This window comes from Phyllostomus hastatus, unplaced genomic scaffold (genome assembly GCF_019186645.2).
Source record: "Phyllostomus hastatus isolate PE091 unplaced genomic scaffold, TTU_PhHast_1.1 phas_scaffold_78, whole genome shotgun sequence".
NCBI lineage: Eukaryota > Metazoa > Chordata > Mammalia > Chiroptera > Phyllostomidae > Phyllostomus > Phyllostomus hastatus.
The window spans coordinates 102,980,120-102,994,201 of NW_025334041.1; positions in this window are offsets into that span (position 1 = coordinate 102,980,120).

Below are 14,082 nucleotides of genomic sequence, written 5' to 3' on the forward strand. Positions count from 1 at the left end.
TTCTTTGAAACTAGCTTTCCATTTAGCTACAAAATAAAATCAATGTATGTCAACATATATGATGGGTTCCAATAATGAAACTACATATGTTGGACAAAGCGGTAAATTAATAAACACTGTTCTTGGCCCTCAATGTATTTGCCAACAATCCATATTAAATGGTTTCATTTGGAAAGATTCTTAAATAATATTACAGGGTACAACATCCCTAAGTATGAGAGGAGTTTGTACAACTCTAAGTGTATGGATATATTCATGTACTTATTAAATATTGGTGACGATGCATTTGGTATATAATATATGATGGTGTGAGAGTATTCTTTTCTATTTAGGCAGTTCTGAGAACAACCCATAAACAGCTTCCCCCAAGTCTCCCCTATATTATCATCCATCATGCTTAGCTACTTTAATTTGACACTAGCTGCATCTTGCTGCCAAGGAGTGCCTGGATAATTCCACATTGACATCGCTAATTTCTAGAACATAACCACAATGTTTGACATAAGGCAGTCAGGCAGTAACCAAAAGCATATTTTCTGATCTTCTTCATAAAGCCTCAGTGGATAGAAGGGATTTAAAAAGAACATATACATGGTTATTTTTAGTCAATCAAAGGTGAGAAAAGATAGTTGGGATCTTAGTCATTAAAATAAGTAAAGAAAGTATCTAAAATAAGTTAATAGAGTGTCTAAAAATAATCCACAAAAAAACCCATATCAAGTTAGAAAAATATAACATACCTTTGTTCATTAGTAATTGCTTATTAAGAACCTACATATGCCAGCAACTGGGCTTTCCTACTGTATAGATTATAGTTTAGTCTATAAGAACTGTATATATGATCTTCTACAAACACTGTAAATATTATCTAAAAATGCTCAAAATTCAATTAATCCTCCTCCTCCATCCATCCCCCTTAATGGACAAAGGCAGAATGATGAAATAATCAGAGAAAACAGATAATTAGATCACTTCTAGTTTATAGTAGAAATGACAGTGGCTTAGAGATCATATGTCCTGCCATTTACCAGGTGTGTGATCTCTGACAAGTCATGTAATGAGCCTGATGATGAGAAAATAATACTCACTGATTCAGAGGCTGCTTTGAGAATATATATATATATAATCTGTTTCTCAACTAGCATATGAACTGTTTAAGAGCAAACAATTGGCCTATTTCATTCACTGTGTTGAGAGAGAAGCTTGGAGATACTAGTAGGCAGGTGGAAATGTGTAATTGGAATTGAGAATTGGAAACAAAGTCAGGTCTAAGGTGTAAATAAAGAAGTCATATGCACAGGAAAAAGTGGAGAAACCATGAAAGGTGAGTTATTGAGAGAATTATTTGTTGTTGAGAACCATTCCAACTCTCTGAACACTCATTCCATGAGCAATGTAGTGAGGGATTGAATAGTTAGTTCTTTGACGAGAAATAGCAGTAAGGGTTCTTGGAATCATCACTCTGACAGTTGACTCCAATCATCAATGAATGCTCTAGATAAAGTAGGTACAGGAGAATAGGTTTAGTAAATATTGAGCCCCAAATACACCAGGTTATTGTGATCCAACAAATAACTAACATATGTTCCTTTTCATGTGATTTATCTTTTCCTCAAAAGTATGATTTAAGAAAGTCTAAGTATTTGAAATTGTGGTTATTGAGTTAAGGTTGTACTACAATAAGTTAAAGAGAGAAAATATTTTAGATTAAATATGAATATTGCCTTGGATTTTCAGGCTAGACTTCTAGCATAACTACCTAAACTTCGCAACAATCAGAGAGAAAAAAATAAGAAGTTGTTGGTAGAGAGCACACTTAATATCTATTAGTTAAATGCTTAAAACAACTGGACTCAGCCCTCATCATAGCTAGTATCCCCTACCACTCTTCTGTGAGTGTTTTATACTTTGTCCAGATGTCATTTTTAAACACTTAATCAAATACATATTCCCAAAAGTAAGGTACTTGGACCATACGGTTGATGGTTTTTCCAGAACTATTAATCTATTTACTTAATTTTTATATGTGTATGGCAGAAATGGCTGTGATAACAACTGACTAAAAAGAACAGACAGATGGTAAAAGCCTGATTATATACAAAGGTTAGAATATTCATGACCACGATTCCTCATGTGATCAAACACAAATTCAGACAGGATTTCCTGCTAGACAGTCTGAAGCTGAAGACTTTCCATAATCCCTTCTAAAATTATATTTGTTGGGTTAACATTTTCTCCTACTCATTTTCATTTTCCCCTACTCATGAACCATCCACTTCAACCAGACTGGTTCCCTCATAGTCTGCTGATTATTCCTTATATATCCCTGCCTTTATGATTTTGTCCGTAACAGCACCTTGACCAGAGATGCCATCCCTTGACATTTTTGCTGACCAAATCTGACCATTTTCCAAGACCAAATTCAGGTTGTAGACTTATTGAATCCTTCCTTGACCATCCTGGCCAATCATCACATTTTCCCCTATTATAGAGCTTATTATATGTATATGAATAGTATCATCTCTCTTATATAGTTAACTATTTTATTTCCAGATTTTCTCTTTGCAAAAATATTTCCTTCTTTTCTGCTATTTTATACTTTTTAATTCCCATTGCATGCCTAGCTGTTCATGTTGCACACAGCTTGCATTCAATAAATACTTGTTGATTGATGGAAAATATAGTCATTAGTATTTATTTCTAATGAAAACAATCTCAAGTTTAAGGGAATGTAATGATTTCTTCTTAAACAAAGCATCATGATGTGAATACTGTTAACAGTGGCCTTAGGGGCTACAGTTTTGTATTGTATTATTTTCTGTTTAAAAATTAATAATCTTGTACCATAGCTGCTGCCTTTTAAAATTTATTGGCATTGATTGGAGTCCACTCTGGCCTGTGATAAATAGCTTTGATTTGGGGCTTGGCGCTACAGTTACTATTGAGGGTAGAAACAAAGTGAAGACTTTGTCAATAGGTCAAAAATACTGAGAATATAAATAATGCATTAATATTGTAATTTTAATCTTCAGAAAAAATGAGGACATATTAACAAAGACCACAGGGATCTCAGAAACTGTTATGTACTCATTTAAACACAGAGGCCACTTTTTTTTTAAGAAGGCACTTTTTGAGACATTGGCTTGTACAATTTCAGAATCAGTATTCATGAATATATTCTCCTAAATATATTCAGTATACTAACTAAAATCTTTTTTAGTATATTTACTAAAGTACTTTTATTATTCTTCCAAATATAAAATGTAGGAGAATTTGTTATATATCCATTCACCTGCTTTCCTTTGTAGTCTCTTTCTCCCTAGCCTTATTTTTGGATCTTTTACTCCAAGCCCCCAGGGTCCTCTGGTGCCTATCCCGAGCCTGACAGGTGTTTAACTCCATGACTAACTCCACAACCTCAGAGCAGCCACTCTTTTCAACAGTTGCCAGGTTGATCTTTTCCAACATGGGGCTGCTTCAACCAACAGCTACCGCTCACAGACTATATGCACTACACCTCCCAGGAATATTTGTTTTTATTTTCCATAATCCAGGGACTACTTGATAAACTATTCTAGAATTACAGAGTAAGAGGAGAGAATGTGTAGAGATTCCCAGATCAGTATAGTGTAGGAATTTGCCTCTGTAATTTGTTTCTCCCTCCTACCCATGTGCCCCAGTTTCCAGCACTTTGATTTTAACCTTGACCCTGAACATATTCATGTCTGCTTGTCAGGTCCCTGGGCACAACCCTCCTGAACAAAGTCGCTGCCTGTCCGGTTTCCAGCCAACATTGTTCTCCAACCTATTTTTATCTATGTCTTTTATAAATATCCTATTTGGATCCTAGATGCTTCCATTGCCAAAACCACCTATGAACTTGGTTTTGGTGCCTACAAAGCACAGAAGGAATGCTAGTATTTGTTTAGCACCCAGATCTGCTTCAATTCAGCCCACCCTCCCTTCCAGCCACCATTTTTCTGCTCCATAAGCCCTGAAATATGACACAAAGTTCCATTAGACCCCACTGTTTATACAGTACTGTAATTGTACCAGCTCTTTTTCTAAATAGTCAATGGTAAGGAAATAAAGTTTTTCTACTAGATATGTGCTCAGAAATGTCCAAGAAAGTGACACTCATTGATGATCATCAAACTGATTTCTGGAAAGAAAAAACAAAGCTCACTTTTGATCTATGCATTTTTTAAAGGAAAATAATGTTGTAGAGAGCAGATCTCCTGCCCATTCTCATTGCAGAAAACATTTGCTATGGAACAGTTGAATGTAGAAGAAAATTAGAGCCAGAGGTGACCTTAACAATAACCTCTCATTTTATAAGCTTAAGAGAGAGGTGTTAAGTGACAGAGCTAGTACTGGAACCCTAGTCTTCTGACTCATAACAAGATATAATTATATTTATAAATCTATATTACAGGCATATGGTTTATATTTCAAACAAAAGTTATAAGGATTAGGATAGCTAACATTCTTTGATCTCATACTATATGCCAGGCCTGATATAAAGAATTAGACCTACTCTTTTATTCAATTTGTGCAGTAATCCTACAAAGTAGATAGTATTATCACCCCCACATTACTGGTAAGGCCACTGGAAGTTTGTGTGGTATAATTATTATGAGTAGCAACCAAGATCAAAGCATAAGTAAGAAATGGTAATAACTCAGAATAAAGGCCTAGCTTTTTTAATCATACAGGGAGCAGGAAGGACTAAAAAGCAACAGGTATAGAAGTTTAACATTCATATTTTATTCTCATTTATGTTTATTGTGACAACTTGCTGGGCTATCAAGGCATGGGAGAAAAAAAAAGAAGCTTAAAACACCTTTGGTGGTCATACTAAAAAATTACTTCTCTTTCTGATTTTATTTTGATTCAATGAAGAGGCAGAAGATCTGGCTTATTGCTTAACATTTCTGAACCAAGGCATCCAAGTGTTCACATTCTTATTCATGTTTTTGCTTATTTTCTTATCTATGCATTCTGAAGACCTCCTTCCCAAGGTCCCCTCCTCAGACTTGTAAGTCAGAAAAGATTGGCAATGAGGAAGAAGCACAATTTTAGATGAATACTGTTAAAATCAGATGTATTGGGCCATGTGAATGACAGCTGTCATGTCTCAGGGGCCTGGGAAAGGAATGGCTAGATGCAGTCATTCCAATGAAATCAACAGATTTTCTTGACCACCTCCATCACCATCCACAATTAACCTCCTCTTCATTTGGATGCTTTTTGTCTGGCTTGACTATGTTTTTCCTTTAAACTGGCAGTCTGAGCATTTTGTGGGGAGAAGAGGCAGGAGAGGGAATATGACTAGAAATATGGCTGTGGGTGTTTTTTAACAAGTTCTCTAAAAACCTTAAAAAAGACCTTTTTAAAAAAATCTCTGTGAATTACCTTCTTTCGCTTTAAAAATATAGAATGCTCCAAGTTCCACACTAGTTCATGAGATACACCCTTTAGGGTAGAGAAGAGTGATCTCATTTTAGGCAGTCAACCAAAACAGAAAAAATGTATTTCTTTAAAAAGAAACTTCTACTACTAAAGTTGAAAGTATGAGAATATATGGAACATATTGATTACTTAACACAAGGATAACAATTTCTAGATCTTTAGAAATATAGCTTACTTATGTAAAAAGTTGTAGAGGAAAATTTGTCACAATCTCAAAAAAACATCTTGAACATTTTCAAGTTTAATTTTTTTAGATGTTCTTTACTTTTTTTTGAAGAACATTAGAAAATTGTCAGTTTGAAAGTCAATTCCAAACTCTCTTCATGTTGTAAACCATGGGAAAAAAGAAGAAACTTTAAGCAGAGAACAAAGAGTACAGTGAAGAACAAAAACCAAAGGAAGACCTAGATTTTGGTTTTGAATTCTAAAATGTCTTCATGGGATTCTAAACATGGTAGAGACCACATGTCAAGCATCTCCATTCAATTATTCAAATCAAGCAATGATACCTCCAGCTGTACCACTTGCACACATGTTTAATTCCATCTTGGCATTAAACTGAAAGATAGTGAGGTTTCCATTGCCTACGTCCAAAATATGGTGGGCTCAGTTCTAAAAAATAGAAAATTATGCTATTGCAAAGCCAACATATGGTTCCCTATAGTATAGATCTGCCTAAACATTGCAGAAAACATGAAGTGTAAGAATTTTGTAGACACAGTGATAGAATCAAGGAAAAGAAACCAACTTTGGGCTGAACTGCTTTTCCATTTTCTCTTACGTAAGTAAGTTAAGTTATGCATAAGTGGTCTTATACATAAGTGCGCACCAACTGAAAAATGGTGTATCTGTTCCGTTGCAGAGTAATATCCTTATCCCTCCTGGAAATGTCAGAGAGAAGTAAGAAGTATATATGGCTCCTGATAAAATATGACATTTTAGAAATTGTTCTAGTACATTATTTAAATTGATGTATTGAACAAATTTGGGGTAGCTTTCCAATTCAAGAGCCATTTACTTTTTCTCCAATAACTAAACTCTGAGCCATAACTTTGTTTTCTACCAACATGGTCAAATTTAAACTATGTGAGCCAGCATCCCTGGCCATAGATGATTACCCAAGCTGAGACAATCTAATTCTCTCTCCCAGAAACTGAGAATTGTTGGGATTGAACAAGAATGGGCCATTCATCTCTGAGTATCACTGGCCCTGAATGCAGAAACGTGGGTGTATGTGGTGGTCAGGATTCCCTGTAAGAATCTGGAGAAGAGAGAACCACAGAGAGAAGAACAGGGAGAGATTTTTAGTCGTCCTAGTCCCTGCGTAAGACATAACCCCAACTGGCCTTTTTACTTCATCATAGGTTACATTGTACGTTACTTTTTAAAAAATCTCTTTCCCATTTTTCTTACACTCGTCTTTATTCTAACTGGAAAGGTCTAAATCAACACACACCACACAGTGTGTTGAGATCCGATAAGGGCATAAATTATAAATATCTTTTGGAGTTATTTGGGGAAAGGAGGTTAAAGTTGGAGGCTTTAAGGATTTTCTTTTATGTTTTTCTCCCCCTGAGCATTTTATATACTGCTCTATAATATCTTCAACTAAACCCTTTTTTTCAAACAGAAGAAAATTCATCAGGGAAAAATGTTTTTGAACTTCTTTTTGTACATCTTTCCAGCCCCATCCAACACAGTCCTGGGATTTATAGGAGGATAACCTATTTTATTATTGATTTTAAACATTTTTTCATGATAATTTCCTGTAATTCCAAGTGAGGTGATTTCCACTTTTCCCTCTTGCTCCACTTCCTCCACTGCCTGCTCCCTCCCCAAGTGGGCAGTTAGGGAACTGCAAATACTACTGGGCAGAAGACAAATTGCCTGTACAGAAAGAGTGCCTGCTCTCAGAAGGAATATGTCACTGGAATTTATTGCTGAATGGTTGGCTATTCTGGTGAATGTCCCTTGTAATCATATGATCCAGTGATTGAAAATAGACTGCTGATAATAATTAAAAGAAAAAGCAAAAGGCACTCTTTTAAGGTTTGCAGAGCAGATCTATCCCATGTAACAATTTAATGATCTGCAGTTTATTACTCTAATGAAAAGATGTTCTTTCAATGGCAAGACTTCTTTGTAAAAAATGAATGTTTCTATACTTTCTTTTTCTTAAATAAGAAATTATGTCATGGTCTAAATAGAGAAATTGCAGCATGGGTTCATCTTCCTAGTGGGAGAGAGACCCCAGGAAAAAAATTCAGAAAATTTAGTGATAGCAGCAGAACAAATGGGATATTATATGAGTGACAATGATTTCAGCTTTCTTTCTAATATGAAAGGAGAGCTGGATTCAGGCACTCAGGCCACCCACTGCTGAAAGGAAAATTGCATCTTCAGTGTCTTTGATCTCCTAGTTGGTGGAGGTGAGAATGTAGCTCTCACAGCATGCACTGGGGAAGTGAGTTAAATTTCATCTGCTCATCCCTTCCCACCCTTTGCCGATACAATTCTAGTTGAACTCTCTGCTAAGGAAATGTCAGCCTAATATCTACACTGAAACTTTATTTAGAAGTTTCTCTGGGGTTGTTGGGCCTTTATTCATCCCTTTGAGAATAAGATACATTTTATAGTTGTAGTGGGTTTATTTTTTCTATTTGTTTGTTTAGTATCTATGATAGCAGTGGATTAGAGTGTTTCTTCCTGAAATAAGTAGGATAATTTCAAAAACAATGAAAATGCTCTGATGTGATTATTAGGTAACTGCCAACAATAATTCCTTAGCCATTTGTCCTATCCTCACTCTAGCAAATGTTGCAAAATACTTCATCTTAAAAAATAAAGGATTATCTTTTTAAGTAAATAATTGCATTTCTTTGTCTTACAAGCATATCCTTTGTCTCAGAAAATCTTTTTGCTGCAAACTATATTGGCTACTGAAGGATTAGAGAACTACGTGTAATTAGCTCTTTTAGGCATAATCAATAGTGCAATTCAAAACTGTGCTTTTAATTGTTGTCTTCAACCCTAACTTTTCCTAATGTCCAGTTTACTCCTGAGCATTTTATAAGAATACCATTTGGACAGTTATTTCGGTCTGCCTGTTAAATTATTGCTTCTAGGTATCTTCTTTATCTTGGCAGCAACATACTTTACACAGAACCAACACCTGATATCTCTCTTCAGGTGAAAAGCAGACTCCACATAGGATGAGGCTAGTAGGAGGAGGACACTGTCACACAAGAGAAGGATTCATTTTTTATAAAAAACTTATAAAGTCAGGAGGAGGATGGTAGCTGATGTTCCCCAGAGGGCAAGGTCCCAAACTGAGCCATTAGTGGTTGGATACAGCCTAAACCCCTTTTTTCACATAAATGAGCCACGAGCCAACCTGTGGAAGTTGCATAAGCCACAAATGTTTCCTAAGAAATAATGCCTTAGAAATGAAAGCTACATCAATAGTATATGGATATACTCAGTGAGGGCGACTAAGTGTGGTCTCTTCTCTCCATCACTACTGCTTCTCTCCAGCCAGGCTTGAATACTTGCAGCAGCTTCCTTGCTCGTCAATAAGGCCCAGTATCTGGGATGGTCATCCACCCTACCCTTGCCAATGTGGATTGCTACAAAGCACATTTGATCATTCTGTCTCCCTTGATTATAACCACGGACTGTGCCTTTCTCTAGCACTGTCGTAAGATCAGGGTGAGCCCTACAGATTCTAAGAGTTCAAAAACCTGTCTCAGTCTGTCCCTAACATAAAAAATCCTTGTGTGCTCTCCCCATACAGGTAAAAATAAAAGTCCCACTTAGCTTTTGCAAAGATATTCCCTTCCCTCTCCTTTATGTACCTCAGGGTCCTCATGTACCTCTAGTGATGGAGAAAAGCATCACTGTCGTCACACTGAATGTAAGTGACTGGATGACAGAGGCAAACTCTGGGCAAACTAATGCAAGGGAGGAAAAATAATTTTCCCTTTACCTTTCTGAATTCTTAGTCAAGGCCGCTGTCATAAAAGGTTAGTAAGAGAAAAACAAATAAAATTTTGTTCATATGTATACCTCATGTATCCATGGGAGATACCCAGGAAAACTGATTAACTCCCTGAGGTGGCTTAGAATTCAGGCTTAAATACCATCTTAATAGAGAAATCGGAGAGGGGATGTTGGCCTTTTGGGAAGATGAATGGGTTCTTAGAAGAATAGATGGGTGGCGTGACAGTTTGTGACAAAGTCTGTCTGGGAGTGGTCGACCCCATGTCTCCTTTTCTGTTGCGAGTTAGTCCTCCCTACTTGATGAAACTCCTTGGGAGGGAAGAAAATTTATGGCAAATGAACTTTTCCTGGAGAATCTGGGTTTTGGTAGATGTAGGGAGTTCAAAGAAATCCTCTCTTTATATCTGCCCCCTTCAAGTTCCTACAGTTCAAAATAATCAAAATGCCAAAAGAGCATATTTTGGGTGACATATCTTGCTCCCCTTCACTAACTTGACAATTGGGGTCTCAAGCAGAGAAATGGACTGTGTCCCATTTTTCCATATCAGTTACCTGGTACTGAAGCAGTGTCATCATCTGTAATAACAAATATTATGGGAACAGATACTCGCTCCCCACAGTGATTTGCTTAGTGAATAGGCTGCAGTCAAGCCAGCTGGAGTCATTTGAATTAAACCTCTTTTGATCTCCTTGGCCTCATGGGGATGTCATGGCAGAGATAATCAGTTACTGTACACAAGTGCTGCTACAGCAAAGGGGATCAGGAATGGTAAGTCTTTCTGCTAGAACAGGGGGGTGGAGGAGGCTTTCTACAGAAGATTTGGCCTATAGGAAGGTGAGGCACTCCCCCAGGAGGTAAGGCTGACCTTACAACTTTGATCCAAAATTCAGTATCAGAACCAGGGTTTTTCATTTCTTTTCTCTTTTCTTTTCTTTTCTTTTCTTTTTTCCTTTTCTCTTTTTTCTTTTCTTTTCTATTTCCTCATTTCCTTCTTCCTTTCTTCCTTTCTTTCTCCCTTCCTTCCTTCCTTCCTTTCTTTCTTTTTTTCTTTTTCTTTTTTTCTCCTTCCAGCTATCGCCAGTGCTGGATTCAAGCTCCTTTGAAGTGAACAATTTTTTCCTAACAGCAGAGTAAATCACAGGTTCTCAAATAAGTCCTGTAGATCTATAAATGTGTTTATTTGTGATGCACACTAACTCTTGGCATGCAAATCGACCCCACAAATGTTGGAAGGCCTGAGTCTAATGTCTACCACGTCACAGAAGTACTACCACGGCTTAGTGATAAACCCCTGTAAGAGTACAAAGACCCTTTTCTCCTAAAAAGGTTGTAACTGCTTTCCTACTCCTTTAACCTTCTAAGTATGGCAAGTATAAGGTGGCAATACTAAGATGATATCTAGTCCCCACCTAATCTTTAGCAAGAAATGGGAGTCTCTGTCGCTAATAAAGAGAACAATAATAAGCCAAAATGATAAAAAATAACAACACAAACATAACACTAAATAACTTTTAACAGCTTGCCTCAACCTACATCTTAACCTTTAACTCCTGTCAAATCTACAGCTGAATTCTACTATTCAATAATATCATTATCTATAATTCCACAAAGGGTCCTATTATTGTCAGAATTGTTCCTACTGCTACCTAGAATGTCATTTCTCATCCCAATGGGAGCCTATTGAAGGACTTTTGCCCTTGATTAAAATCCCAGCCTTTCCTGAAGTCAGATCTGAGTCCTCTCTCTTTTCTGTTACTTCTGCACTGCCTCTATCCATGTGCTTTCATTATGTTGCACCTAATTAGCCACATGTCTGTAAATTCTATGTGATAAGGACTTTTCAGGCCAGGGAATGAGTTTCATTCATTTCTCTATGTGTGTTATCAAGACAGTGCCTGCAGCACAACGGGCTTTTAAAAGAAATATTTATTCAATTGAACACCTCTCATTGCTTCAAAATGGTTGAAATGGGGAGACATCCAGGATAAATGATATTCTAATTAAATTAGTAACCTATCTACCAAAAATTGATTATGATTTTCCAATTGCATATAATTATCTACATACAATATTGAAAATATTTGAAACCTAACTTTACATATAATTAGTATCAAGCATATACTCCAGGATATATGAGACAGTGGTGAACACTACAGCTTCCAGGTCACGTCTGAAAATAAAATCAAACCCTGCCACTGTTGGCCAAGGCCTATACTGCAGTTACTTATACCAAATACTCTTGAAGATTAATTCTGCTAAGGGCACCGCCTTCATTATCTTCCTTTGTTTCTAGCCCCTCGGCTGCTGACACCTTGTCTTCTCTGTATTGTTTGTCTGCTCTCTGACATGCAGCAAGGGGACTGCCCCTACAGAGGTGTCATGCAGTGGTGCAGTGGAGCCAGGAGTTGGTTGGGTCAGTCTGGCTACTTCATGGAAAAAGCCTTAAGAAGGCCCTTTGGCTACACCTCAAAATCCTGTCTTCCATTCCAGGTTTGGTCCATGATGAAGTTTTTTGGGGGGTTGCTGGTTTTGTTTTTTGTGTTTTTTTTAATCTGTCTGTCACTTGTGTTTATCTTTTACTGGCTTTGAATTCTGGAGAGGAAAAAATATTCCAATTCATCAACCCTTCCATCTAAAACCTCAACAATTATTCCATACAGCTTACAGTGAAGCAGTGTTCTTTTGTTTCTACTCACTATTTTTTCCAGCCTACTCTCTCTAAACCCATGTCACAAGAGAAGGATGCACTCTTTCTTCTGCTTCTTGATTTAACTTAGTCCATTGGCCTTGAGGCAAACTTTGTCATCTGGATTCCCTCCCCATCTGGTCATCTCCAATGGAATACTGAAACTTTTACTTGCAGATTCTGTACCTCTGACCAAGTCTACCTGAATCCTCTGGTTAACCACACAATATTAAGCTGGTGCTGCTTAAGAAAAGTCAACAGAATCTGTCAACATTCTTTACAACATCATGAATATTTGAACATGTTTCATGGAAGGAAATAATAGAGTCACTTTATTTTGTGAAAAAGGATTAAGCCATTATTTGTTAATGAGTGCTTATAAAATAACTATTCACAGGGTATAAATTTCCTAATCACCTTGTAAAGAGAGAGGGCAGTTACTGTTCAGTTTCCCCATCTACATCTGGGCACTCTTGGCCAAATAAAACAGCCATTGGTGAGTCTGATAAGCATGTTCCAGTCATGAAAAGCTGTTTCCTAAGGTTAGAGTCATACTTTCATATGAATTTTCATAGAGTAGATAGTCTAACCTTGCCATGGGGTTCCTTAAATAGTCCCTAAAACACAGTTTTCTTGTCTTTTTTTGGAAAAGACTTTAGTGTTTCAGCAAACAAGCTAATACGTTCACCCCAATCTTATAAATCTTATCTCTTTGTAACAATATGAGTGATTCCTGGATTGCTAGCTCCTTCAATTCCGTTTTTAATGCAGCTTCTTATGTCTGTGATCACCATGATCAGGAAGGTGGTTTTCCCAGAGTAGACTTACGGGCATTCCCCAAACACTGAAAAATTTCACTGACCATTTGTTGGTAAAGAGAAACTGCTTGTGTACTTCCTTGGGGGAAAAGTAAAGCCCTCTCATTCTTGGCTTCTTTCAGGACTTTCAAATGCATCTCCCTTCAGTTGCCTTGGTGATTTCTTTGCTCATCTGTGATCACAGGTGATCGATCACCTTACTGTTCTCCTGTTTCCTCTCACTCCATTTTTTACTCAGTGACTTGACTTGTGATAATATAAATGCAGGGCAGGCTTCAGGAGTCACAGATGACTATAGAATAAAGGTGAGAGAAAACTTTCCTGTAAGGAATTTCACTTCAATGAGTTGATTTACCGGAGGACAAGGAGTCAGCAGAGTGACTTCTGATCAGACCATACTGTATATAATACTTCCTAAACTTGGTTGATTTCATTTGCTTTAGGATGAAGAGAAAGCTATCTATATTGGAGGAAAATACAAGCATTGAAGGCAACCATTCCAGTTCCTCTTTGCAGTTGATGTCAAGATTTCCCACATCAATATAACTTCATACATTGAGTGTTTTTATGTTTGTGAAGACAGCCCTGCACCTCATAGCTAGTTTCTCCCCTGAGAGCAAATTCTGACGAGCATATCACTTTTCATTCACAATGACTACCCTGCACCCTTCAGCCCCTGAGATAAAACTTGGCAGTTACACCAAGCATATTTCTCTTCTACATTTCCCTGGGAAGCCTTCCTGAGTTTGGCATTGCTTTCTCTCCTCTTTACTTAGTTGGTGAATATGGAGAAGCATTCATTATGCAGACTTTCAAACTGTAATCTAGCCCTGCATTCATCATCTGTGCTCCCTCTATTTCACAATAATGTCACATGAACTCTGTTTAGCACATTTATCTGGTTTTTAAGTGTTTAAATGTTGGAGGGTTTCAATAGCAATAGAATTGCTCTCTAAAAAAGTGTGATGATTTACGAACTCTCTACCTGAATGCCTTTTTCTCCCAAGCCAAACATTTGAAGTATTTTCCTAAGGAACCATGGAAAAATGTTTCAGTAAGGTTCCCTGTGAATGTCCTTGACTAGTAACTTGCTGCCATCATCAGTT